Consider the following 26,813-nt stretch of genomic DNA (forward strand, 5'->3'; position numbering starts at 1 on the left):
CTGGCACTCCATTTGCTTTGGCTGCATTTATTGGCTGTGTGTGCGTGCTCAGTCACATCTAACTCTTTGTGACCCCATAGACAGTAGCCTGCCAGGCTCTTCTGTCCATGAACTTTTGCAGAATACTAGAGTGGGTTGCCATCTCCTCCTACAGGGAATCTTCCCGACCCGGGGATTGAATTCGTGTCTCTTTTGTCTCCTGCATTAGCAGATGGATTCTTTACTGCTGGGCCACCTAGGACTGCCATAAGGCCAGTCCAGAGCCAGGTTGGGTGGAGACCCCCAAGGTCAGAGGACAAAGGGGTGGCTATACAGAGGCCGTTCACTGGAACCATTGCTAATGGTTTCAGCCACTTTCTTGGGTTTTCTGTTACCTGAAGTTGAAAAACATCTTCCATGGTCCATCTTACTTTTGAACATCTTCCTATTCCCTGGGTGTTGGGTGGCCAAACACTCTTCTTCCCTTGAAGTGGAGAGAAAGAAAAAGCAAGAGTGAAAAGTCACTTAACTTTTCTGCATTTTTCTTTGCTTCTTTACCAAATGGAAGAATTAAACTGAATGAACTGGAAGTTCCCCTTGGGTTGAATGAAGCTGTGTTTTGTGGGGGGCTGTTTCCTGTACCACCTGGAGGGGAGGGCAGGAATGAGCCCAGAGGAATTTGTGGTCACAGTTGTGTCTGTGGATGTGAGGGGAGTGTGGGAGTGTGTGTGTGTGTGTGAACCTTGCCTCTGGGAAGAGCAGGAGCCAAGTAGCAGGGATGCAAACTTTGTGGGTGCAACTTGGGTGCTCAGGGTCACTTACAGGGTTTCTCCTCTGCACTTGGTGGCTGAATCATGGGACCTTGAGGCCCATGGGCTTCCCTTGGAGGTGGGACTTGGTCTTGGAGCATCAAGCTGCCCTCTGCTCTTCTGAATGACAGCACCCACTTACTCAAATCATTGGAGCAGAAAGGTCATCTCTGCCTGTACCAGCTCCCCATCCTCTTGCAATCAAGGGGCCCAAGCCAGGTGGCTACAAGCTTTAGAGCCATTCAGTTCATTTTTTTTTTTAATTTTAATTTCATATTGGAGTATGTGCTAAATTGCTTCAGTTGTGTTCAACTCTTCATGACCCCATGGACTGTAGCCCACCAGGCTCCTCTGTCTATAGGAATTTTTTTCCAGGCAAGAATACTGCAATCGGTTGCCATTTCCTCCTCCAGGGGATCTTCCTGCCCGGGGGATTGAACCCTACTCTCCTGCCTTGGCGGGTGGATCCTTTACTACAGCACCCCCTGGGAAGCCCACGTTGGAGTATAGTTGATTAAGAATGTTGTGTTAGTTTCTGGTGTACAGCAGTGATTCACGTATGCTGCTGCTGCTAAGTCGCTTCAGTTGTGTCCGACTCTGTGCAACCCCATAGACGGCAGCCCACCAGGCTCCTCTGTCCATGGAATTCTCCAGGCAAGAATACTGAAGTGGGTTGCCGTTTCCTTCTCCATACATATACATATATCTAATCTTTTTTTCTTTTTGATGGTTGAGTATGGTTTATTAAGTTGTGTGTTAGTACAGACACTGGGGCTTGCCCATGGTGCTTTTAATGTACAAGGCCCTGACGTTCTGCCAATTTTTCTTGAGCAATGACACGAGGGAGTTGACAGCTAAGTGGATGTTGTACACAAACTCATCATCTGTTATCTTCATGTGGCCAACAGCCCACTGCCAGACATAGCACCTTCTTCATCTGGAACTTGATCGTGGACTTCATCAACTTTGGCCACCAAGTTCTCATTGTGGGTCAGCAAGGAAGGGAACCTGCCGGCCTTGTTCAGGCCTGGGCCCAGGATTCGTCAGACCTGCTTGATCAGAGACTCTGAAGCTAAAAAGGCATCATATTTCTTGGCCAGCTTCTTGATCAGCTTCTTCTTGTTGAGTTTCTTCAGCACCTCGATGTCCATGTGGGGGATATCCACAGCCTTGGCCTCATCACGATGCTGCTGGTTCCCCCGGACACACACAGAGAACTTGGGGCAGGGAGTGGACTTAAGCCTGACGGGGCCCAGGAAGTGTTTGTCCTTTGAGGGTCTGAGTTCTTCAGGCTGGTCTGAAGCTCCACCGTCTCCAAGAACTTCCAGCGCTTGTGCTGGTTCCCGTGCAGGACTTCCTGCACCACCTCGTAGAGGGTGTCGGGGGAGACTTTGCTGCTCATGGTTCCCCACGCCGCAATAACTGGAAAAGAGCTCTATTCTTCATTCGGTTCTAACAGATAAGCCTGGAGGCAGATTTAGAAGCTCTTAAAACAATCACTGGCAAATCTCAGTCGTGGGAGCTGCAGGAGGAAGCAGGCAGGCAGGACTGGGCTCCCACCATGACCTCCTCGACCTTCCACCCACCCAGGACTTGTCTCTCTCAAAGGAAAAAGCCTCTCATCTCCAGGGATTTGGCTGCTGGAAATTTAGTGATTAATTACGGCACCTACTGCCGATTGGTCTCCTTAGTAACCACGCTAGCAGGGTCCCAGACGGAGAAGCTGTTTCCTATTTTCAAAGAGGGCAAACCCTCTCCACACTGTCAAACACCTTCAATCAAAACACAAATGGATTTTGAAAATCAAGAGACTCTCCTGTCTCTCTCCAGACTCTTTTCCCCAGCAGTGGGATTTGAGGGTTTTCCAGGGAAGGCTGAGTGGTAGTGACTGTTTTAAATGAAGAGTTAGGGGACTTCCCTGGTGGTTCAGTGACTATGGGGCTATGCTTCCAAAATGCAGGGGAGCCAGGGTTCCATCCCTGGTTGGGGAACTAGATCCCACCTGCCATAAAGAAGATCAGAGATCCTGCAACTAAGACCTGGCACAATAAATAAAAATAAGAGTTAGGCAAATCCAGTTTCAAGGCAAAGTAGCCTGTTGTGGTGGTCTTACAATCCGGAACATCTGGCCAAGTGCTGGGACTGGAGAGCCAAAAGGAGGTGAACTCAGGTGTCCCGCCCTCGAGAAGCTAGCCTTGGGGACAGGACACACTCTGGTGGCTTAGAAATGAGAGAATGAAGAAGTACGTAATCTGGTGCTAACTGCAGATCTGTCCAGAAGTGAGAGAGCCGTTCGGGTGAGCAGGGAGAGATGGGATATATTTTCTTACTTTTTGAACGAAATGTTAAGATACTGAAGGTCAATAGCAGGTTCTGAATGGGTAGAAAGGAGCAGCTGGGCTTCATTCTGGGCCAGTGTCAGGATTATGGGATATATAGGTCGACTTGAGCAGCTAAGACAAAGCACCACAGCCCGAGAGGCTGAACAACAGACATTCGTTTTCTTACTGCTCCGGAGGCTGGCTGGCTGGGCTTTAGGGGATCCTCCAGAGGCCTCTCTCCTTCTGTCTTCTCCTCCCTGTGTCTTCACGTGGTCTGGTCTCTCTGTGTTCTGTATCTTCATCCCTTCTTAGAAGGACACCTGTCATACGGGATCGCGGCCCACCCTGATCGTTTTATTTAACCTTAGTCACCTCCTCCAGTAGACTCCATCTTCAGTCACATTCTGAGGTCCTGCAGATGAGCACTTCAACAGACAAATTTGGTGTGTGGGGGAGGGCATGTGTATTAATAACAAGGGGAAGTGATACTGTGCCCATCAGATAAGGGGGATGAAACCCCAGAGAGGGAACTAAGGGTCACTGTGGGCCACTGGGTGACTGCTGTGCACAGTGGGTTCCATCCTCCCCTGGGGTTACCCAGGCCCTGGTGAGCCCAGACACCAAGCTGCCAGCGCATCGGACAGTCTGCTCTGCTGTATCTTGATGTGCCTGGTGCCTGCACAGTTCTCAGGGCCATGTCTTAGAGTCCCATCCCCACGAGGAGGTGTATCCTGGAACTTGGGATGTGGCGATCTTGCCATGCTCAGGAGGAAGAAGGCCTCCAGGCACTTCACAGGCTCCAGATCATGGGTTAGCATATGAATACTGGGGGCGGGGGGCTCTCATATGCTTATGTTCCATCACTTTCTATAAACAAATGCTACAAAACCCCTCTGGAGCTGCTGCTCAGACTCAGTCGCATCCGACTCTCTGCAACCTCATGGACTGTAGCCCATCAGGCTCCTCTGCCTGTGGGATTTCCCAGGCAAGAGTACTGGAGTGGGTTGCCATTTCCTTCTCCAGGTCTGGAGCTGGTCCCTCTGTTAAATTCGGCACAAGTTGTTTACTTATTTATTAATAAATAATAAAGATGGCTTTATTATAATTTAATATAATAATGTATTGTTTATTATAATAATAAATAAGAAGATGGCTGTGCTGCATTTTGTTGCAGGCATGTGAACTCTTAGTTGTGACATGTGGGATCTAATTTCCCAGCCAGGGTTTGAACCCTGGCCCCCTGCTTTGGGAGTTCAGAATCTCAGCCACTGGACTACCAAGGAAGTCCCAAACTAGGCACAAGGTGCGAAGGTGGGGAGGCCCTTAGGCCTCAGCCCGCCTGCCACATTTTCACTGCCTTCAGGAATTCTCACTCATGTCACCTCGATACCCACAGGGACATTAATGCACCCCACCCACACTGCCAGCGTCACAACCTCATCATCACAGCTGCTCAGCTCTATAACTGAGTGTTTCCCTCCTCTCTCTTTCCCTATCCTCTGTATTCGGAGAGTTATCAAGTGTCATCATTTCATCTTTATTGCCATTTGTCAGGGCTCCCAGCACCCCCACCCCTTCAATCTATCCTGTATGCAGCCCCTTGCCCAATATTTTAAATTACTTTTAAAAATTAATTTCTTTAATTGAAGTGCAGTTGATTTACCATGTTGTGTTAATTTCTGCTGTACAGCAACATGATTCAGTTATACATATTTATACATATGCATTATTTTTTTAACCATTCTTTTCCATTATGATTTATCACAGGATATCAAATATAGTTCCCTAGGCTATACACTAGGACCTTGTCTGTTATCCATTCGACGTATAAAAGCTTACGTCTGCTCACTTCAACCCCCAACTCCATCCCTCCCCGAGCTCCCTCCTCCGTGGCAACCACCCGTCTGTCCGTGATTCTGGTTCTGTGCCCAACGTTTCATTCACTGTTATACAGTAGGTCCTTAATTATCCATTTAAAATAACAAGTGTGTTACTTAGTGTGTGCATGTCCATCCCAAACTCCCTAATTATCCCTTTACCCCGTCCTACCCCCTACCCCGGTGTGCCCAATAATGCCATTTTCATTTTGCTTCATTATCTTACTCCCAAATCCTTTAAATCCAAAATTTAAAGGCAGTGGATAACGGTTGGAAGCAGTGGGGGCCCTGCAAGGCCCATTGAATTTGAACTCCAAAGATCGGAGTTTGAGTCCCAGCTTTGCCCGTACCCTGCCATGTGACTCTGGCTGAATCTCTCCTGTTTCCAGGACCTTGTCCTCTTATTCTTTAAAATAGGTCTAGTAATACCTAACATGGTATAACATTTATTCAGTCAATGTAATGGAAGGGGCTTTGAAAATGCTAAGGTATCACACAAATACTTGTTGTTTTAGTCGTGTCCAACTCTTTTGCAACCCTATGGACTGTAGCCCACCAGGCTCCTCTCTCCATGGATTTCCCAGGCAAGAGTACTGGAATGGGTTGCCATTACCTGCTCCAGGGGATCTTCCTGACCCTGGGATCGAACCTGTGTCTCCTGCATTGTCAGGCAGATTCTTAACCACTGAGCCACAAGTGAAAGTGAAAGAGGCTCAGTCGTGTCTGACTCTTTGCGACCCCATGGACTATAACCTGCCAGGCTGTTCTGTCCATGGAATCCTCCAGACCAGAAAACTGGAGTGGGTAACCTTTCCCTTCTCCAGGGGATCTTCCTGACTGAGGGATTGAACCCAGGTCTCCCACATTACAGGCAGGTTCTTTACTGTCTGAGTTACCTGGGGAGCCACCACATAAATACTATGACATATAATTGCTTCTCAAGCTCATCTTAAGTACAACCACGTCTTACAACTAATTAAAGTGTTAGTCACTCAGTCATGTCCGACTCTTTGCAACGCCATTGACTGTAGCCTGCCAGGCTCCTCCATCCATGGGATTTTCCAGGCAGGAATACTGGAGTGCGTTGCCAGTTCCTTCTCTAGGGGATCTTCCAGACCCAGGGATCGAACCCAGGTCTCCTGCATTGCAGGCAGATGCTTTACCATTTGAACTACCAGGGAAGCCTTACAACTAATTAAAAGTTGCCCTTTTCCTTTCCTGAGCTTCCAGAACCTTTGCCAGGACAATTGCTTGTATTCAGATTTGCAGTTTGCGTTGCCTGGTGCGCCCCCTGCTGTTCCCTGCCAGTTTCACATCTTGCCTGTCTAGGAGGATTGCAAACCACTTGCCTGCTCAGCTGCTGAATATCAGACTCTCTTTGGCCCCATAGACTGTAGTCCACCAGGTTCCTCTATCCATGGGATTTTCTAGACAAAAATATTGGCTCAGGTTGTGATTTCCTGTTCCAGGGGATCTTCCCCTGGCCCAGGGATTGAACCCGAGTCTCTTGCATCTCTTGCATTGTCAGGCATTCTTTACCTCTAGCACCATCTGGGAGGGCTTCCCAGATAGCTCAGTTGGTAAAGAATCAGCCCGCAATGCAGGAGACCCTGGTTTGATTCCTGGTATAGTCCATGGGGTTGCAAAGAGTCAGACACGACTGAGCGACTTTCACTCACTTCACCACCTGGGAAGCACATAAACCACCTGAGGGATGCATTTATACTCTCTCCTGTTCCTCTTCAACTGAGCACAGTGCCAAGCATCCTGAAGTCAACGAATCTCATGTATATTGATTGAACATCAGATATTTCATCACACAAGGCACATATTAATAGGCAAGAGATTCAATGAGCTATAATAAAAATCCCTGCACTCAAAGAGCTCACAGTCTGGCTTGGAAGACGAGTTGTAAGAGTGGAAAAGGGTGTGTAAAACTGTTCCAGAAGATACGTTGCTGTGTGAGGGTGATGAATCCCCTCCCACTTGGGTGGTGGGAAAGGCTTGGCTGAAAGGGAAGCTTTTGATCTGAGTCTTGGAGGATGGGTGAGATCCAGATAGATGTATATGCCAAAAGGTGGATTGTAGTGCACAGGCCAGGTGACCTGGAGTGGAGGAGGCTTGGCAGAAGAGGGCGATCGGACGGAAAGCTGGACCAGCCAGCTGGGTGAGACAGTGGAAGGCCTGGAATGGTAGCCTCGATGATTTGTGCTCTGTCTTGGTGATTGAAAGACTTGGAGACTTTTTGCTCAGGAGTGATAGACTCAGGGCAGTCTTTGGAGTGTTAAGGGAGGGTTAACACTAATTACTTACTTTTTAAATAACTTTGTTTATGCTTGGTTGTGCTGAGTCTTCATCACCGCATGGGATTTTCTCTAGATTCCAAATGGGGGCTACTGTGGTTGTGGTGTGTGGGCTTCTCATTGCAGTGGCTTCTCTCGTTGTGGAGTCTGGGCTCTAGGGTGTGCGGGCTCAGCGGCCCTGTGGCATGTCGGATATTCCTGAATCAGGGATTGAATCTCTGTCTCCTGCATTGGCAGGTGGATTCTTTACCACTGAGCCACCAGGAAAGCCCCTAAATACTTACTGATCAGAGAGAGCAGGAGAGTGTGTGGGTTCTCCTCTTGAGGCTCTTCCTCCAAGGATGACTCCAACCTCAAAATCCTGTCAGAAATAGCCATACAAACAGTCAAGCAACTGCACGGAAAGTTTACTGTTTTTTCAGCAAATCGTGTCGCATGAAAATCTCCTAATCTCATGACACCTCCTGTTTCTAGATTAACTCACATCTCTCTTTCACCAGTGCAGTCAGGGGCCTGAAACAGCCACAGCCAGTCTGAGCCTGCCCCTCCGCATGGGAGGAGGGCCCATTCATCCTCCCTCTCCCCAAACAAAGTTCACAGAATGCCATTTCACGAAATGATGCTGTTTGTCACACAAGATGACTATCTTCCCAAAGCTATTTCATGGTTTTGGGAGAGGAGAATACAAAACAGATTTTATATGTGTGTGTGTATATATACACACACATATAAATATGTGTGTGTATATATATATGTGTGTGTGTGTGTGTGTATATATATATAAAATGTGTATATATATGTGTGTGTGTGTGTATATATATATGGCTTCCCAGGTGGAGCAGTGGTAAAGAATATAAAATATTTTTCTATTATGAATGAAAACAATTTTCTTTCTCAAAAAAATATATATATTTGTATATGTGTATGGTGCATGCTCAGTCGCTCAGTTATGTCTGACTTTTTTGTGATCCCATGGACAGAGGAGCCTGGTGGACTACAGTCCAGTGGGGTCACAAAAAAAGTCAGACACGACTGAGCAAATGAGCTCTCACCATGAACATACATAAGTACATATATTTTTTTTAAAAAAGAAACTCATTTTCATTCTTTGCAAAAATGAAATAATGGATCTCTGAGTCCATGTTTTCACCATCAATTAAAAGACATTACCTAAGAACTTTGTCCTGCTGGTCTCCCTCCCTCCTATGGATCTCCCCACCCTGGGGTCTGTGGACCACACTCGTCATGCACACAGCTGGTACCTCCAGCTCTGTCTGCCATCATTACAATCAAAGAGCTTTCCCCAAGCAACAGGAGCTGGTGCCGTCAGAATCACTTGCAAAATGTATCTTGTTGAATAACAGGAGCACAGCGCCTAAAAAAAAAAAACCAAAGTCGCATCATCGGTTGAAGATAATGGCATTGTTCCTCCGAGGGAAAGGTAGGCGATGAGCCTCTTGTGTCATATATTACAAAACCGAGTGCAGACCTCCAGGAGGGGAAATTTCCAGACACTGAGCTGGCTTGCCAAAACTTGGTTCTGCCGCTTTGCCTTCCGATGGGGAAAGAGTTCCCCAGGCCTGGCCCGGGGGGGCCCCGGCTTTGGTCCTAATGACAGATCAGACTAAATGAGTTTGGGGCTTCCTCCTGAGCTGGCACATGTGTATTACGGGCTGCCACTCGGCCTCCATGGGGCTGCATCCAGGACCTGAATGTTTTATTGAACCATTAATAGTGAATTTTCTGCTTGGATTCCCTGCTGCTTGGAGACAAAAGGCACCAGAGGGCTCTGAGTCAGGGTTCAGGATTGGGGAGGGGAAGATGTTCTCATTTTCATTGTCTAGCTTTGCACGTGTGCTTCGCCTAAACACAGACCATCCCCTCCCCGCCAACACAGCTATCCATACTCTGGTTCATTCATTCAATAAGCACGGGGGCTACCGACCTCCTCTGTGCCCATCACCATGCTCAGAGCTGGGTACCAGGCAAGAATGAGACAAGATCCTGTCTGTCGCACAGGGTAACCGTTGAAGCTTGAAAAACGCGTTTAGAATTAGCACAAAGCAGAAAATGCTCCAAATATGAAAGATTCCAGAGGGTTTTAAGTGAACGAGTTAGTAGATTGTGAAGAGAGAAGTCAAAGGAAGGCCAGATGATTAAGTATGACTGGATGAAATGGCATGAATACAGGCACTTCCTTGGGTGTCCAGGGGTAGGACTTCACCTCCCAATGCAGGGGGTGCAGGTTCCATCTGTGATTGTGGAGCTGAGATCCCACGTGCCTCCAGGCCAAAAACCATAACATCAAACAGAAACAATATTGTAACAAATTCAATGAAGGCTTCCTTTTGAAAAAATTATCTGGACACAGGTTAGGGGGAAACAAGAAAGATATCGACATGAAGATTTTCCGCCCTGCTTTCAGAAGTTTATTTCATGTTGTTACAGTAATATTTATAGAATAAAATAGGGAGAAAAAGCTTGAATTTGGATGAGAAAAACCTTCAAGATATAGCCAGTCTTTGCAGGCAATACAGAATTTTCTCATACTGAAATGTTTGCTAAATGAATGAATGTTTTACCACACAGTTATTCCAATAATTTCCAGGGGTGGAAAGACCACTTATGGAACAGAAAACAGTGTCTTCCCCCCCAAAATGAAAAGAGTTTTTTTCTTCTTACTATGTAAGCAATATGTGTTCATTGTAGCAAATAATTTTTAAACTATACAAAAAAAAGCATAAAAATGTATCTGGAGACCCGTGTAGAAATAGTCAACTTCTCTTTAACAAAGGAGCAAAGACAGTCTTTCTTTTTTAATTTATTTTTTATAAAGTATTTTGCTCCCATTAAACAGGTTTTTTTTTTTTTTGTAAAGTATGAATATTTATTTCAGACTTTAGATCCTAATCAATTTCAAAAAACAAAATCTGATTCCTCTCTTCCATGTGAGGATGATTTCCCGGAGGCTGAACGGTTCTGTGCCCTTAGGAACATGTCTCATCAGGTTCAGAACAAAGTCCCTGACGCCCACTGTATCCCAGCCTTAAGAAACGAACGCACCACCGTGGGGCTGAACAAATGCGCACACACGTAAGTGAGCTTGCCATGCCGGGGGTTTGTTGCTGCGCGGGCTTCTTCTAGTTCCCTGCACAAGCTGCTTCCTGTGGGGGCTTCCCTTGTCGTGAGCACAGTGCTAGACCTCATGGGCTCCTGGCTGCAGAGCCCAGGTTCAATAGTTGTGGCACATGGGCTTAGATGCCACATGGCATGTGGGATCTTCCCAGATCAGGGATTGAACTCGTGTCTCCTGCATTGGCAGGTGGATTCTTTGCCACTGAGCCACCAGCGAAGCCCCAGTTTTTTCAACAAGTGGTGCTGAGACAACTTGACATCCAATGAAAAAAAGGAAAACAGAATCTAGTCACAGATGTTATACTCTTCTCAAAAATTCACTCAAAATCCATCATAGACCTAAATGTAAAGCACAAAACTGTAAAACTCCAAGAAGATTACATGGGAGAGAACTTCGATGGCCTTGAGTATGAAGGTGACACTTTAGATAAGACACCTGAGGAATGATCCGTAAAAGGGAGCACTGATACCCTGGACTTCATTCAAACTAAAAACGTTTTTGCAAAAGACAATGCCAAGAGAATGAGAAGACAAGACACAGACTGAAAGAAAATATTTACAAAAGACACATCTGTTAAAAGAGTGTTATCCATAATATACAAAAACTCTTAAAATTCAACAATAAGGAAACAATTGGAATAAAAAATAAGTTGAAAACTTTAACAGACACTCCACCAAAGAAGGTGAAAGTGACGTCATTGAGTCGTGTCCAATTCTTTGCGACCCCGTGAACTGTAGTCTACCAGGCTCCTCAGTCCATGGAATTTTCCAGGCAAGAGTACTGGAGTGGGTTGCCATTTCCTTCTCCAGGGGATCTTCCCAACCCAGGGATCGAACCTGGGTCTCCCACATTGCAGGCAGATGCTTTGCAGTCTGAGCCATCAGGCAAGCAGGTATAAGATGGCAAAAAAGCACATGAAAAGATGCTCTGCATCATATGTCATGATGAGACACCACTACACACCTATATGTGCTTAGTCGCTCAGTCTTGTCCGACTATTTTGACCCCATGGACTGCAGCACTCCAGGCTTCTCTGTCCTTCACTATCTCCTGGAGTTTGCTGAAACTCACGCCCATTGAGTCGGTGATGCCATCCAACTATATAACACTCTGGAAAAAGCAAAACTGTGTAGGCAGTAAAAAGTGGTTACCAAGGGCTAGAGGGTAAGGGGAATGGACAGGTGGAGCACAGACGATTTTAGGACAGTGAAAATATAAGACACTAGAACAGTGCATGCATTTATCCACAATCAGAGTATACAACACCAAGAGTGAACCCTAATGTCAACTATGGACTTTGGGTAATTAGTAATTGTCAGCATAGGTTCATCAGTTTCAACAAATGTGCCATCTGGTGGGGAGATGTTGATGGCTGGGGAGGCTGTGCATGTGAGCAGGAGGGGGTATGTGGGAAATTTCTGTATCTTCCTCTCAGTTTTGCTGTGAATATAAAACGTTTCTAAAAAAATCTTTTAAAAAATTGTCCTTAATTCTTTCAGAGATAACTTCTATTAGTATTTGACTGCATAGAACTAAACTTTTTTATGTGCATATCTTTAAAACTCTGTGTGCTTGTGCTTCGTCGCTCAGTCATGTCTGACTCTTTGCAACCCCCTGGACTGCAGCCCACGAGGCTCCTCTGTCCATGGGGATTCTCCCCGCAAGAATACTGGAATGGGTTGCCATGCTCTCCTCCAGGGGATTTTCCCAACCCAGGGACTGAACCCGGGTCTCCTGCATTGCAGGTGAAAGCTTTACTGTCTGAACCACCAGGGAAGCCCACACAGCATATCTTTAAAACTCTAACACCACATTCATAGCAGCCTTATTCATAGTAGCCAAAAGGTAGATATAACCCTAGTTGTAACCCATCAACAATGAATGGATGAACAGAATGTGTATGTACATACAAAGGAACATTATTTAGCCATGAAGGAAGGAAATGCTGGCAGAGGCTATCACATAAATGAATCTTGAAGACAGGATGCTGAATGAAATGAAATAAATCAGTCACAAGAGAACAAATATTGTAGGATTCCACTTACAGGAGATGACTAGAGGGTTCAAAGTCATAGCAATGTAAAGCACAATGGTGGTTGCCTAGGAGCTGTGGGAAGGGCTTCCCAGGTAGCACTAGTGGTAAAGAACCTGCCTGCCAATGCAGGAGACATAAGAGATGCAGGTTTGGTCCCTGGGTCGGGAAGGTCCCCTGGAGGAGGAAAAGGCAACCCACTCCAGAGTTGCCTGGAGAATCCCATGGACAGAGAAGCCTGGTGGGCAACAGTCCATAGGGTCACACAGAGTCGGACACAACTGAAGCGACATTTAACAACAGGGGCTGCAGGAGGGGAGATTGAGGAGTTGTTGTTTAATGGGTACAGAGTTTCACTTGGGAAAGGTGGAAAGTTCTGGAGATAGGTAGGGGTGAAGGTTGCATGGGGAGGTGAATGTATGTAATCCCACTGATAGTGTATGTGTGCCTTCGTGCTCAGTCGTGTCTGATCCTTTGTGACCCATGGACTGCAGCCCACCAGGATCCTCTGTCTGTGGGATTTCCCAGGTAAGAATACTGGAGTGGGTTGCCATTTCTTTCTCCAGGGGATCTTCCCCACTCAGGAATCAAACTCGCGTCTCTTGTGTCTCCTGCACTGGCAGGCCAATTCTTTACCTGTAAGCCACCCGGGAATGCCACTGGACTGTACACTTAAAAATGGTAGAAATAGTCAAATTTATGCTATGGATTTATATATGTATTTTTAAAAATTGAAGTATAGTTGATTTATAATGTTGTGTTTCAAGTGTGCGGCAAAGTGATTTGGTGTATATATATATATTTCCAGATTCTTCTCCATTTTAAGTTATTCCAAGATATTGAATGCAGTTCCCTGTGATACACAGTAGGACCTTGTTGCTCATCTATTTTGGTACTCTGTACCTGTTAATCCCATGGGCTATGTATATTTTACTACAATGTGCAATGTTAGATTAAAACTCTACCACTATACAGACACATAATATACATACACTTTGATTGAAGTAACTGAAAATCTCACTCAAATTAGTTTCAGCAAAAGGAGGACTTTGGTTTTCAAAACTGTAAAACAGATTTTTGGCTGCATTGGGTCTTCATTGCTATGTGCCAGCTTTCTCTAGTTGCGGCCTTTGGCATTAGGGATCTTAGTTCCCTGACCAGGGATGGAAACTCTGTCCTCAGCATTGGAAGGCAGACTCTTAAATTCTTAACCCACTTCACCACAGGGAAGTCCCCAGAGGAGGACTTTAGATATAGCAATGTCACCTAAAACCCATTGGCAGGCATGCGGCTGCCTTTTTAGGGGCCTGAGACCAAGAAACAAAGATCCAGAAACAAGGAGATGCTGTCTGTCTGTCTGTCTGTCTTTGGGGTTTGCCTGCTTTCTCTGTTCTGCAAAATTCTGGACATCTGATTCTTCTGTTTCTTCATCTGGGTTGTTTTTCCCGTTTTTCCAAGCCTGTGGTAGAAGGTGGCTGCCCTTAGCTTCTGGATTTACTTGTTAAGATAAACAACCCAAACTCAATTTCTAGGCTTGAGTGATCAACCTAGAATGACATTTCTAAATCCTAATTGCAAATTCCAGGAAAAGAGATTATTTGCTCCCAAGGGTATCTTGAAAAATTTCAAGCCCATAGAAAAGTTGAATGAATAGAAGAATAAACCTTACTGTTTATTAATGCTCATCAATTAGCATTTTGCCATGTTTGTGTGCTTTCTCTTTCTCTGCCTACACACACACACACCACACACACACCAGACACACACACACACCACACATACACACACACACACACACCACACACACACACAAAGCTGATTTTTGACTGAACTATTTGAAAGTAAGTAGTAGATATGAGGTTAACCCCTAAAGTTCTTCAGCATTGCCTCCTAAGGTAAAGACTCTTCTTCTGAACCACCCTTATCACACCCAAGAAAATTAGCCACAATTTAACAGTATCAGGTAATATCCAATATATATTCAAAGTTTCTCAAGCGTCCCAAATTCCCCTTTATGATTTTTAAAATTGAGGATCCAATCAAGGTTTTAAAATTTTTTTAAATTTTATATTAGAGTATAGTTAATTAACAATGTTGTGTTCATTTCAGGTGTACAGCAAAGTGATTCAGTTATAAGTGTATCTATTCTTTTTCAAATTCTTTTCCCACTTAGGTTATTATAGAATATTGAGCAGAGTTCCCTGTGCTACACAGAAGACCCTTGTTGGTCATTCATTTTAAATATAGCAGCGTGTACATGTCCATCCCCAACTCCCAATCCATCCTCCCTGGCGCCCCGCCCTGCCCACCGACCAACCATAGGTTCATTTGCATCATTTTTCTTAGATTCTACATAAAGGGATATCATATAATATGTATCTTTGTCTGTCTGCCTTACTTCACTTAGTATGATAATCTTCAGTCAAGGTTTTTATGCTGCATATTTCTGGTCATTTAAAAATCTAGAACAATCGCCCTGCCTTCTTTTGTGTTTCTTGACACTGACCATTTTGAAGTTTTCTGGCCAGTTGTCTTATAGAATGTCCTTCATTCTGAATTTGTCTGGTGTTTCTTCATGGTTAGATTCAGGTTAAACATTTTTTGGTAAAACAATTACCTTGGTGATATTGTATACTTACTTCATCACATCAGGAGGCAATTTCTGGTGAGTTTAATCTTGATTATTTAGTTAATATAGAAATCACCAAGTCTTTCCATTGTAACTATATGTTTGACTTTTCTAATTCATAAGAAATCTGTGGGGTGATAGCCTGGAGACGGCGTGAATATTCTGTTGCCCTGCAACTTTCATTCAATATTCTTTGATGAGCTTTGCCTAAATTACTTCTATGTTAGAGGTTGAAAAGTGATGATTTTCTATCAGTCTTTCTTCATTTTTAAATGGGATTCTTACACAGAAAAGTTTTCGCTATTTTCCTTCTCTCCCCCTCCCCCCAACTTCTTTAGGAGCAGTATAGAATTTATAATCTTAAAAAAAACCCCTCAATGTATTGCAAACACTTACTGTAATTACTCTACTTTGACACTCAAACTGCCCCACATTTGGCCCGTGGGAGTTCTTCAAATTGGCTCGTGTCCTAAACTGATCACACGAATACTTTGTGTTTTCTGGCACAATATGTTCCAGAATTATCCTGTACTGCCTCACCCTAGATCTGGGACCACCAAAAGAGAGCATCTGAATGGCTTAACACAAACCTGTTACCCCTCATTCTCAACCCCAGTGGCTGTGGAGGGGTCTGGGGTGTGGGGTGAGGACCTTCCTGGTTGGTGTGCAAATGAAGACACGCTTCCCATTGTTTGAGGCTTTATACTCAGACTCGGGAGTGACAGAAGACACCTAGAAAGACCCACATCTCAAAGCAATAGGAAGTATGTGAAAAAGGTGTCATATAATATCTAACGTTATAGATACTGTAACAACTGTGAGACATCATTTCAACTTGTTTGAAGTACTTGGTGCAAAAAGTGCTGACCTAGGAGCCAGAAAGACTTGAATGATAATTAATATTTTTACATGGAGCATCTGTTGTGTGCCAGGTATGCTGTAGACGGTATATGCTTTAATCCTTATAACACTTTGTTGCAGACTGTGTCCTCCCTAAATTTATATGTTGAAACCCTCATCCCTAATGTGACTATATTTAGAGATAGGTTTTTTTTTTTTAATTCACGTGTTTTTTAAAATTAATTTATTTTTGGTTTTATTTTTTTGTTGGTTTCTGCCATACATCACCATGAATCAGCCACAGGCATACATATATCCCCTCCCTCACGAACCTTCCTCCCTCCTCCCACCCCGCTAGGTTGTCACAGAGCAGCAGTCTGAGCTCCCTGCGTTACACAGCAAGTTCCCTGTTTTACACATGGTTGTATATATGTTTCAGTGCTACTCTCTCGTGTCCCACCACCTCCTTCCCCTACTGTGTCCATAGGAGAGACGGCTTTTAAGGACATAATTAAGGTTAATTGAGGTCATAAGGGTGGAGCCCTAGTCCAACATGGCTGGTGTCCGCATAAGAAGACCAGGCGACCCCAGGGGTGTGTGCGCAGTGGACAGGCGGTGTGAGCACACTGTGAGAAGGTGGCCGTCTTCAGGGCAAAGAGCAAGGCTGCAGGAGAAACCTTGCCCGGACTTTGATTTGGATTTCCACCTCCAGAACTGTGGAAAAATGAATTTCTATTTTTTTTAAAGCCCCTCCTCAGTCTATGTGGTATTTTATTATGGAAGCTCTAGTAAACTAATAAACACTTATTCAAGGAAAGAACTGGAACCGCCACTGCTCAGATGAAGAGAACAAGGTTCAGACAGGCAAAGACACTTTCCCAAGTTCCTGCAGGTAGGAAGTAGTCATGCATGCATGGGTGCGTGCTCAGTTCTGACTCTTTTTTTAAAAAATTTCTTTAGTTTTGGCTGCCCTGGGTCCTCACTGTTGCATGAGAGCTTTCTGTAGTTGTGGTGAGTGGGGGCTACTCTTCATTGCAGTGCACAAGCTTAGTTACTCTAAAGTATTTGGGATCTTCCTGGACCAGGGATTGAACCCATGTCCCCTGCACTGGCAGGCAGATTTTTAACTACTGGACCACCAGGGAAGTTTCAGCATGTCTGACTCTTTTGCGATTCCATGGACTGTAGTCCGCCAGGCTCCTCTGATCATGGGATCTCTCGGGTAAGAATACTAGAGTGAGTTGCCATTTCCTCCTCCAGAGGAGCTTCTCGACCCAGGAATTGAACCCATGTCTCCTATGTTGGCAGGTGGATTCTTTACCACTGAGCTACCTGGGCAGCCCAGGAAATGGTAATACCAAAATTCAAATCCAGGTCTGTCTCACACTGAAGCTACGACATTTTTCACTGCTCTCCCCCTTGATTAAGTTCTGGCGTTGCCACAGCTGAAGTAAATGCCACCCTAAAGTCAGGGATGATGTCTAATGTGCTTACTGACGTGTCCCTGTGGCTCCCACAGCGCTCGTCACAGCTCTCACATGTCTGTTGGCTGAATAACTGTGTATTCATAAGAGCATTATGATTCGTTCTAGGTAAGAAACCAAATGTAAAAACAACATGAAGCTATTGTTATGGTGGAGATTTAGGGGACAATAATTCTGGGAAGGGAAAGTCAGGGTGGGTTAGAACACATGGAAGGTTCCAGAAGGCAGAGGGAAAAATGGTCAGCATTGGGGGCCAGTGGTTTATTTGTCTTTTCTATTTTGAGTCACTCTATGAATACTTTCCAGGCTTCCCTTGGGGCTCAGCTGGTAAAGAATCTGCCTGCAATGTGGGATACCTGGGTTTGATCCCTGGGTTGGGAAGACCCCCTGGAGGAGGGAAAGGCTTCCTACTTCAGTATTCTGGCCTGGAGAATCCCATGGATGTCCATTGGGTTGCAAAGAGTCAGACATGACTGAGCGACTTTCACTCATTTTTATGAATACTTTATAGAAGTGAACATAAAGGAGTAGTGGAAAACAACCTCATTAGAAATTTTGGTAAAAATTCAAATAGTAAACCCCTTTGAATCAAGCAAATTTTGTGGCACAAATATAATAAAAAAATAAGACAATGCTGTTAATATTGCATGTCCTTTTAGCAAAATGGGATAGGCCAGGTGCTTGTAACAATTATCCATCCTTTGACTAATGATTAGAAAATACTGCATTCCCTTTTCAACCTTAAATATACATCGTTCACACCTTGGTTCTTAAAATTTGGGAAGAATCATCAGGATACCATCATCTGAGGACTCGCAGTCTGAGGTTTCACTTACAGGTTTCATTTTCCCATCATGATTCAAGTCTAGAGTGCTGCTCTCTGTCGCTTTTCATTTTCTGGTTTATCAAATAATTTGAAATGTCTTTCTCTGTTCGTCTTCTTTTCTTTGCCTTTAAAGGTAGGAAATTAAAAATTCCTGAGTTGTCATTTGAGTTTAATGAAGGCTGAGAGCAGACTACAAAGATAGGGCCCACTGGCTTCTTTTATACCTTCTTGAAAAGATGACGTATTCCTTTTGGCAACAAGAAAACCAAAGAATGATAATTTCTTCATTTTGCTTCATCTTCCTAGGCAGTGCCATCATCCTTCCATTTAAAAATTATTTTCATCTTCTTTTAGCAAAGTTGGGAACAGTTGATGAGTAATGATGAGGAAAGATGAGCAACAATACCTTCCAGGTAATGGAAAAGTAGCATGCTTTAAGAGACAGGAAAAATAAGACCATTAAGATCCCACATCGTGTCTTAGGCACATTGCCCTTTGATAAAAGGGTTTACATAGTTTAGAAGTTTTATTTAATTAAAAAGATAGAGCTTTTATTTAATTAAAAATATGCAAATTCTCTTTTTGTTTCTTTGGAAGATTTATAAGAAAGAATCATAAAATACCAGTCCTCAAAGTTGGAAATTAAGAAAGAAATGCAAAAGGAGATCTGGAAAAGTGGGTGAAGATGGACAGGCACTCCAGTTGTGGGGGGAAGAGTTGGCAAGCAGATGCAACAGGGAGAGGCAACGGAGCCCTGTGTGTATGGGAATCAGAATAGATCTGATTTATCACAGCTGACTTTTTGTTGAGTAGAGGACACTCGGTTGGGGATCCAACTGTGGCCACCATTAATTTGAGCAATATAGCCTGGATTCTGCAAGGCAAGGCATGGTTAGTCTGAAACCACCTGAGACCTGATGCAGGCACACTTTTTCTGGCAGTTTTGTACTATGATTGTGATGCTTTCTTCCCAAGGAAAAGTTGTAGTTTTTAACATGTAATAAAAATCACCCATAAGAATCTTAATATTCAGTTCAGACCATTATGCATTTATTTTCAAGTACTTCAGTATGGATTACATTCTTTCATACAAATTAAAAACCCACATGCTGTTCTTCAAACTCAATTAAAACCATACACAAATTAATAAATAACCTACTTAGTTAAATTTCATTTCACTGGGGATTTGTACTGCCTCCACAGCCTTTGACTATTTTAGGTACCACACTGGTTTGCCAGTAGGGGATATGGTAAAAAAAAAAAAAACAAAAAAAAAACCACCAGACTTCTCAGTCTGGGAAGGTTAAGTTTGAGAGTGAATAGGATTGTGTTCTGAAATGGTTAAGTGTGGTAGAGAAATGGAGCACATGTTTGCTTTTCAAATTCTGGAAGTGTTTCATATGCAAGAAGCTTATGGACCCATTATCCCAAGAGATGGTAGTGCCTGAAAATGTAATTTCAAAGATTACGATAAATGTGAAGATGACAGTCATAATTGGTTATTAAAGAAAACTAAATGTTTTGAGTCACCCTTCTCTAAGGCTAGTGTCAGGGCCATGGATTTCTAGCTGCTTAGACAGAGTCACATTTGTTTATTTTTGGCTGTGCTGGGTCTTCACTGCTGCAGGCAGCCTTTTTCTAGTCGTGGCTGGTGGTGATACGCTCTAGCTGAGGTGCACAGGCATCTCACTGCGGTGGCTTCTTGTGTTGAGGAGCATGGGTTCAGGTGTGTGGGCTTCAGTAGTTGCGGAGCACAGGCTTAGTTGCCCCAAGGCATGTGGGATCTTGCTGGACCAGGAATTGAACCCGAGTCCCCTACATTGGCAGGCAGATTCCTAACCACTGGCCCGCCAGGGAAGTCCCAGAGTCACATTTAATGCACTCTTTCTTACATCCTTTAGAGGCAGTGTGTACTAAGAGGAGCATCTTGCTTTCAGAGCACATGCTCATTGATTTATTTTTCTTCTTTTTTTAAAACAAAATGATCATTTATTGTTGACTGGGCTTAGGAGGTGGTTCTCACTTGGAGTCTCTCCTGAGGTTGTAATCAGGTAGTGGCTGGAGCTGGAGTCGTCTCAAAGGCTGTCTGTTTGTTAGCCTCAAAGGCTGAACCTCAACTGGGGTGAGGGTTGAAACCCTACTCTTGGGCTCTCCATTGTTACTTGGGCTTCCTTACATCATGGTAGCTGAGATGGAAAAGCAGTCATGTCAAGAGAGGAAGAGCCAGGCTAAAGTACCTTGGAAGTCACACAAAGTCACCTCTGCAGCATTTCTTCATTAGAAGTGAGTCTCTAAGTCCAACTCAACTCAAACGTAGGGGAATTAGACTCTGCCTCTCAATGGGAGGCCTACTGACTTTTAGGAAAATATGCTAGTTTCTTTCCCACATCTTGATGATAATTACACCTAACATCTCTCCCGTGCTATTCAATCAATCAATTATTCATTCATTCAGTTTGTCCATATTTGATGTCTGAATAGGGCTTTATAGTTTCAAAGCAACTTTATATCCATTATTCTACGTGATATTCTCAACAACCCAGGTATAAAAGATTGAGTGTACTTTATTACTTCCATTTTTTTCAGATAAAGCAAGAAGAGACTAAGGAATTCATCCAAGTCTCTGGGCTGGTGCCTGGTCCATAATCACTCATTCCTACGTCAGTCCTGTTCTTTCCACTCATCACCCAGAGTGCCACCATCTCTTTTTCTCAGCATGGCCAACATTGGGGAGGGGTATAGACAGAGACTTGCTCTGAAGTCAGATGGCCTGTACACTGGGTGACCTCATTATCACCAAACCAGGACACTCAAGAGTGAAAAGTAACACTATTTGCCAACTGTACTGTGATGGCAGGCTTAAATCAAAACCATTTCGGGAAAACTAGACATGGGCACTCTTCCCACAATAGTCAAATTTTACTGCAACCCAAGCGCCCTGTGTTTTTTTTTTCCCAAAATCCTACCTTAATTTTAAAATGTCTCTTTAAAAAAGGTGTAAATTTTATTTAAGTATAGTTCATTTACAATGTCGTGTTAGTTTCTAACGTATAGCACAGTGTTTCAGTTTTATATATGCACAGAGACATGTAAATTCAGATTCTTTTCCCTTGTAGGTTATTATAAAATAATGAACATAGTTTCCTGTGCTATACAGTATGTCCTTGCTGTTTACCTATTTAATATATAATAGTGTGTATATGTTTGGAGAAGGCGATGGCACCCCACTCCAGTACTTTTGCCTGGAAAATCCCATGGATGGAGGAGCCTGGTAGGCTGCAGTCCATGGGGTCGCTAAGAGTTGGACACAACTGAGCGACTTCACTTTCACTTTTCACTTTCATGCATTGGAGAAGGCAATGGCAACCCACTCCAGTGTTCTTGCCTGGAGAATCCCAGGGACGGGGGAGCCTGGTGGGCTGCCGTCTATGGGGTCGCACAGAGTCGGACAGGGCTGAAGCAACTTCGCAACTGCAGCAGCAGCAGCGGTGTGTATATGTTAAACCAAACGCCCTAATTTATCCCTTCCCCAGGCTCCTTTCTCCTTTGGTAACCGTAAGTTTGTTTTCTATGTCTGTAGGTCTATTTCTGTTTTGTAAATAAGTTCATTTGTGTCTTATTCTTTTTAGATTCCGCATATAAGTGATATCATATGATATTTATCTTTCTCTGTCTGACTTACTTCACTTAGTATGATCATCTCTAGGTCTATCCATGTTGCTGCAAATGACATTGTTTCATTCTTTTTATGACTCAGTAATTTTCCATTATATATATTGCAGATAATCTTTATCTGTTCATTTGTTGATGGACATTTCAATTCTTCCATGTCCTGGCTATTGTAAATAGTGCTACTATGAACATGAGGGTGCAAGTCTCCTTTTGAATGATAGTTTTCTCCTGATATATGCTCAGGAGTAAGATTGCAAGATCATATGGTAACTCTGTTTTTAAAAAACTTCAATTCTCTTAAAGCAAAACAAGAGAGCCAAGACAGCCATCAGTACATGAGCGATCCGCATTTCCCAAGATAAGGCATGAGGGCCTCTTCTTACATACTTCACGTGACAGCTCCACCAGCTTTGGGAACCTGGCTTATCCCACGTCAGCCAAAGCCCCTGTATGGGTCTGGGTTGATGGACAGAGGCCTGTGGGGAGACTGTCCAGCTCTTCGGAGCTTCTATTCTGCTGCATCATTGGTTGGGGAGGCAGAAAGACCATGCTCGAGAGAGTTGAAGTTCAGGATAAAGGGGAAGACCGGGGTACAGGGTGAGGAGAGAAAGTCTGTCTCAATTGGTGGCCGAGTTCAAGCCTGGAATTAGGATGGGTAAGTCAGGGATGACCAAACTGAGGACAGTGGAGAGTGGTGTGGCATGGCCTGCGGTGGGCTGTGGGGCAGGTCAGGGTCTCTAGGAGCTGGCAGTGAGGAGGAGTCTGGGGTGTGAGATGTGTGTCGGGAATCAGCATCTGTGAAAGAAGCCAGAGGAAAATGAGATCAGGCAGAGGAAGAAGTCAGTGTCATGCGGGTCTGATAAAATCCTCGTTATTAGCTCAGCTGAGAGCTTGGGAGTAAAAATTGCCCGTTTGCATTACCCGTATTGGGCAGAAATGCCTGGGTCTTTACCCCCTGCCTAAGTCAGTGGGTGAAGGCTACCCAGGAAGCGTGTGACCCTGGGTGACACAGGCGTGTACAGGGAGGCAGATCCCGAAGGAGCTGAGAGTTGATGGCCATGTGCTGACCATGCATCCCACAACTGGGCCACAGATCTTCCTGAAAGGGAGTTGGGGGGTGCATATCCCATGTCCATCCCAGGCTGTTATAGTAGGGACAGACAAATAGGAAGGAAATTTCTATTTTACTTCTTTATTTTTTAATGTTGGTTGTGCTGGGTCTTTGCTGTGGCTCGCAGGCTTCTCTAGTTGCAGTGAGCAGGCTTAGTTGCCCTGTGGCATGTGGGATCTTATTTCCCCAACCAGGGATCGAACCCATGTCCCCTGCATTGGAAGGCAGGGTCTTAACCACTGGACCACCAGGGAAGTCCTGAAGTTTTCTATTTTAAATTAAGTGTGGTCTCAGATTTAGAGGACCCAGACCTGGAGCAGATTCTGCCACTAATGTTTGGGTGACGACAGGCATGTCTTTTTCCCTTTCCTGGATGGACCTTTCTTGTGTGTAACAGTGAGTTTCCTGAAATAGAGTTGGAACCAGCTGCCATTCTGGCTCACAAAGTTACCTGGGCTGGGCAGGCTTTTCTGCCTCTTAGAGTGGGTTGAATTTTAAGCTTTTTTGCTGTTGGGTTGGGATATATGCCACAGGCTCTTCAAGGTAAACTAGAATACCCCCTGGAGAATAATGTTTTAAATGGCTCTACAGGAAAATTTATTGTGAGTGTTAAGTGGCTAAAGAACAGAGAATCCCTAGGGAGTGATCCGATGCCACTTGTCAGCGCTGGAAAAACTTTAGCCTTTTGGTTAATGGGAAAGAGCATGCAGAGTTTGGGGTAATAACTATGGTGTGCCTAGCATTTGTGGAGAACGTTTTTGTGTCTTTCCTGTTTTTTTGGATTTTACTTCCTTCCCGAAAACACTTCCCTGGCCTCTTCTGTGTCTTGTAAGCTTCAACTTAAATTGCACATTTGATGTGGAAGGCTTTTTGCAACTAATGGATTATCTGTAGATTTCCATTATTCTTATCTCCTCTTCCCAAGGTAATTAAAAGATGGCTGGGCCATTGAGTGATTACAAGTGCTTTATCCAGTTATCTACAGTATTTATCTTTCTCCGCGTGGCTGAATAGCTTCCTTTCTCTAGTTGACGAAATCTTGGCAGATTGCTGGCAGGAAGGATGGCAGGTCACCCCACGACCTGAAAGTCTTCCTGGTGGTCAAAATTCCAGGAGACTGAGGTGTCTGTGTCTTAAAAATATTCTGCCCCCCCGACTCCCCTGAGAAGAGATGGAAGGTAAAGGGGAAGCTGGGGACTTTGGAAGGGGAATCTCTCTGCACAAGCGCAGTTCTGTCAGGAAGCAATTCAAGGAACCGCGTTTCCCACCAAGTTTGGGAGAATAGGTGGCATCCCTCTGGGTCCCTTTAGGGGTGCCAGTCTTCAGCAGAGAAGCGGGGGCAGGGAGCCCAAACAGGCAGGTATGTCCAGTTGATAGTGGTCATCCGTGTGCTACTTACGGGTTTCCTAGAGGTGAGCTCCAGGCTGGATTTTGAAGAAGGCAAGGGGTATAGAGAAGTGGGGAGGTGGGGTGGGAGCCTGGCAAATGACATAAGGAAACACCAGCGACAATACCGAGTCAGTCACTTACACACAACAGGCCTTGGCTGGCACCAGGGCCCGAGTTGGGGGCGTAAATGTGAATGAAATAGATTGACTGTTAGTAATCCAAAGTCCTTCCTCTCCATTTTCTGCCAGGAATCCGGGGGCGGGGAAGTGGGGCTGGGCATGGGTCGAACTGGGAACCACTTCTGGTTCTGGAGCCAGTGGGAAAATGCATTTGGAATGTGATTCTAAGAGCCTGTTGGAAATGGACCCCAGTGTAGGAAAGACTGGATAGTAGCGGAGTGACACCCTGAGCAAGATATGTGTGGCCCAGGGGTGGAAGGAAGAGGAAGTGATGTGGAAACTCTGAAGTGCCAACCAAATGTGGTTGGCTCTTCAGTTCAGATCAGTCGCTCAGTTGTGTCCAACTCTTTGCAACCCCATGAATCCGCAGCACGTCAGGCCTCCCTGTCCATCACCATCTCCCGGAGTTCACTCAAACTCATGTCTATCGAGTCGGTGATGCAATCCAGCCATCTCATCCTCTGTCGTCCCCTTTTCCTCCTACCCCCAATCCCTCACAGCATCAAACTCTTTTCCAATGAGTCAACTCTTTGCATGAGGTGGCCAAAGTACTGGAGTTTCAGCTTTAGCATCATTCCTTCCAAAGAACACCCAGGGCTGATCTTCTTTAGAATGGACTGGTTGGATCTCCTTGCAGTCCAAGGGACTCTCAAGAGTCTTCTTCAACACCACAGTTCAAAAGCATCAATTCTTCAGCACTCAGCTTTCTTCACAGTCCAACTCTCACATCCATACATGACCACTGGAAAAACCATAGCCTTGACTAGATGGACACCAATAATACCTTCCAGAAACCTGGACCTCCGACCCTGGGAACATCCTGCAGAGCTCCATGACATGCAATTTCCACTTCACTGTTGTGCCCCTAACTGAGCCCTTTAATAGTGTGAATTTGGACCATTGTAAGAGTTTCCTTCCTGAGCTTCCTGCCTCAGTCTCTGCTTCAGATCACAACCTCTTCAGTGCCTCTGGAGCAGTCTTACTAAAACACAATTATTAATGCAATCCTCTCCTCTGGCTGAGAAACTCAAATCCCCCCACCCCCTCTGAAGGCAGCTGACTTCCTTAGCAAGCATTAGACCTTCACTTCGTTTTTGTTTTTAATTTTTATTTTCTTTGGCAGCGTGAGAAATATATGGGATCTTAGTTCCCCTACCAGGGCTTGAACCCATGTCTCCTCTATTGGGAGCTAGGAATCTTAACCACTGAAGTCTCTCAGCTTGCTCTTTTATTTTTATGTCCTGTATCCCCTCTCTTCCTCATTTTATAGAAATTCACAGTTTTATTTTATTTTTTAAAGCTTTTTAAAATGTAGACCATTTTTTAAAATATTGAATTTATTTCAATATTGCTTTTGTCTTTTTTTTTTTTTTTTTTTGCACTGAGGCATGTGGGACCTGAACTCCCACCAGGAATTGAACCTGTACTCCCTGTGTTGGAAAGTGAAGTCTTAACCACTGGACCACAAGGGAAATCCCCCAGAAAGTCATAATTTTAATTTGGCTGCTTCTGTGAATTTATGTATAACCTGCCCTCCTGGTCAGAACCTTCTTCTTTTTCCTCCCTCCTCCTTTAACCTCATCTATAGGATTCTTAACCAACCCTAAGACCAAGTTCTGAGGCCACCTTGTTCAGAATGCTTATCAAGACTGCTCTGAATCCATCATTTCCTCTTCTGTGCTGGCACAGTACTATCATTGCATGTGACCCAGTTTGCTTCGTTTATTGCTTCTTTTTCTGCCTTTCCTGTGAGCTGCTGGTAATTGAGGGCAGGGAAGGTGTCTGATTGATCTGTATATGCCACATGGCATCTGGACACTCAGTGACAAATTTTTATAACTGTTACAAACTGTTATAACGTTACCTTATTAACAAGGTTCTGTCTCCTTTGAACCTTGGGCAACATTGATTCTCTTCCTACAAGCTATTCCTCTTGGGGAACAAGACCCCTATCACAAACTCCTGTTTTTTATTCTCTATAAGGCCAATGCTATTCTGCTTCCAAATGTTCCTCTGGATGGCTTAATAACAGTTAATATCATTAGCTCCTTCCTGTGGCAGAAGCTGCGATTTCAAAAGAGTACCATTTTCGTTGTCCTGGAGCCCAGCATGATAATCCACCACAGTCTGGAGGGTTGAGTCATTGGGCTTATGTCCCCATTTTGCAGATGTTAAAAATGGAGCTCAATAGTTACTTCCCAAGAGGTACTGAGGCTAAAAATAAAA

At 44.4% G+C, this 26,813-nt stretch overlaps 1 pseudogene; it reads right to left on the reverse strand.

The window, feature by feature from the left end:
* Nucleotides 1-1,544: 1,544 nt before the first annotated feature.
* LOC113897778 lies at nucleotides 1,545-2,190 on the reverse strand (annotated as a pseudogene).
* Between the last annotated feature and the right edge of the window lie 24,623 nt (nucleotides 2,191-26,813).

The sequence above is a fragment of the Bos indicus x Bos taurus genome, chromosome 8, assembly GCF_003369695.1.
Source record: "Bos indicus x Bos taurus breed Angus x Brahman F1 hybrid chromosome 8, Bos_hybrid_MaternalHap_v2.0, whole genome shotgun sequence".
NCBI lineage: Eukaryota > Metazoa > Chordata > Mammalia > Artiodactyla > Bovidae > Bos > Bos indicus x Bos taurus.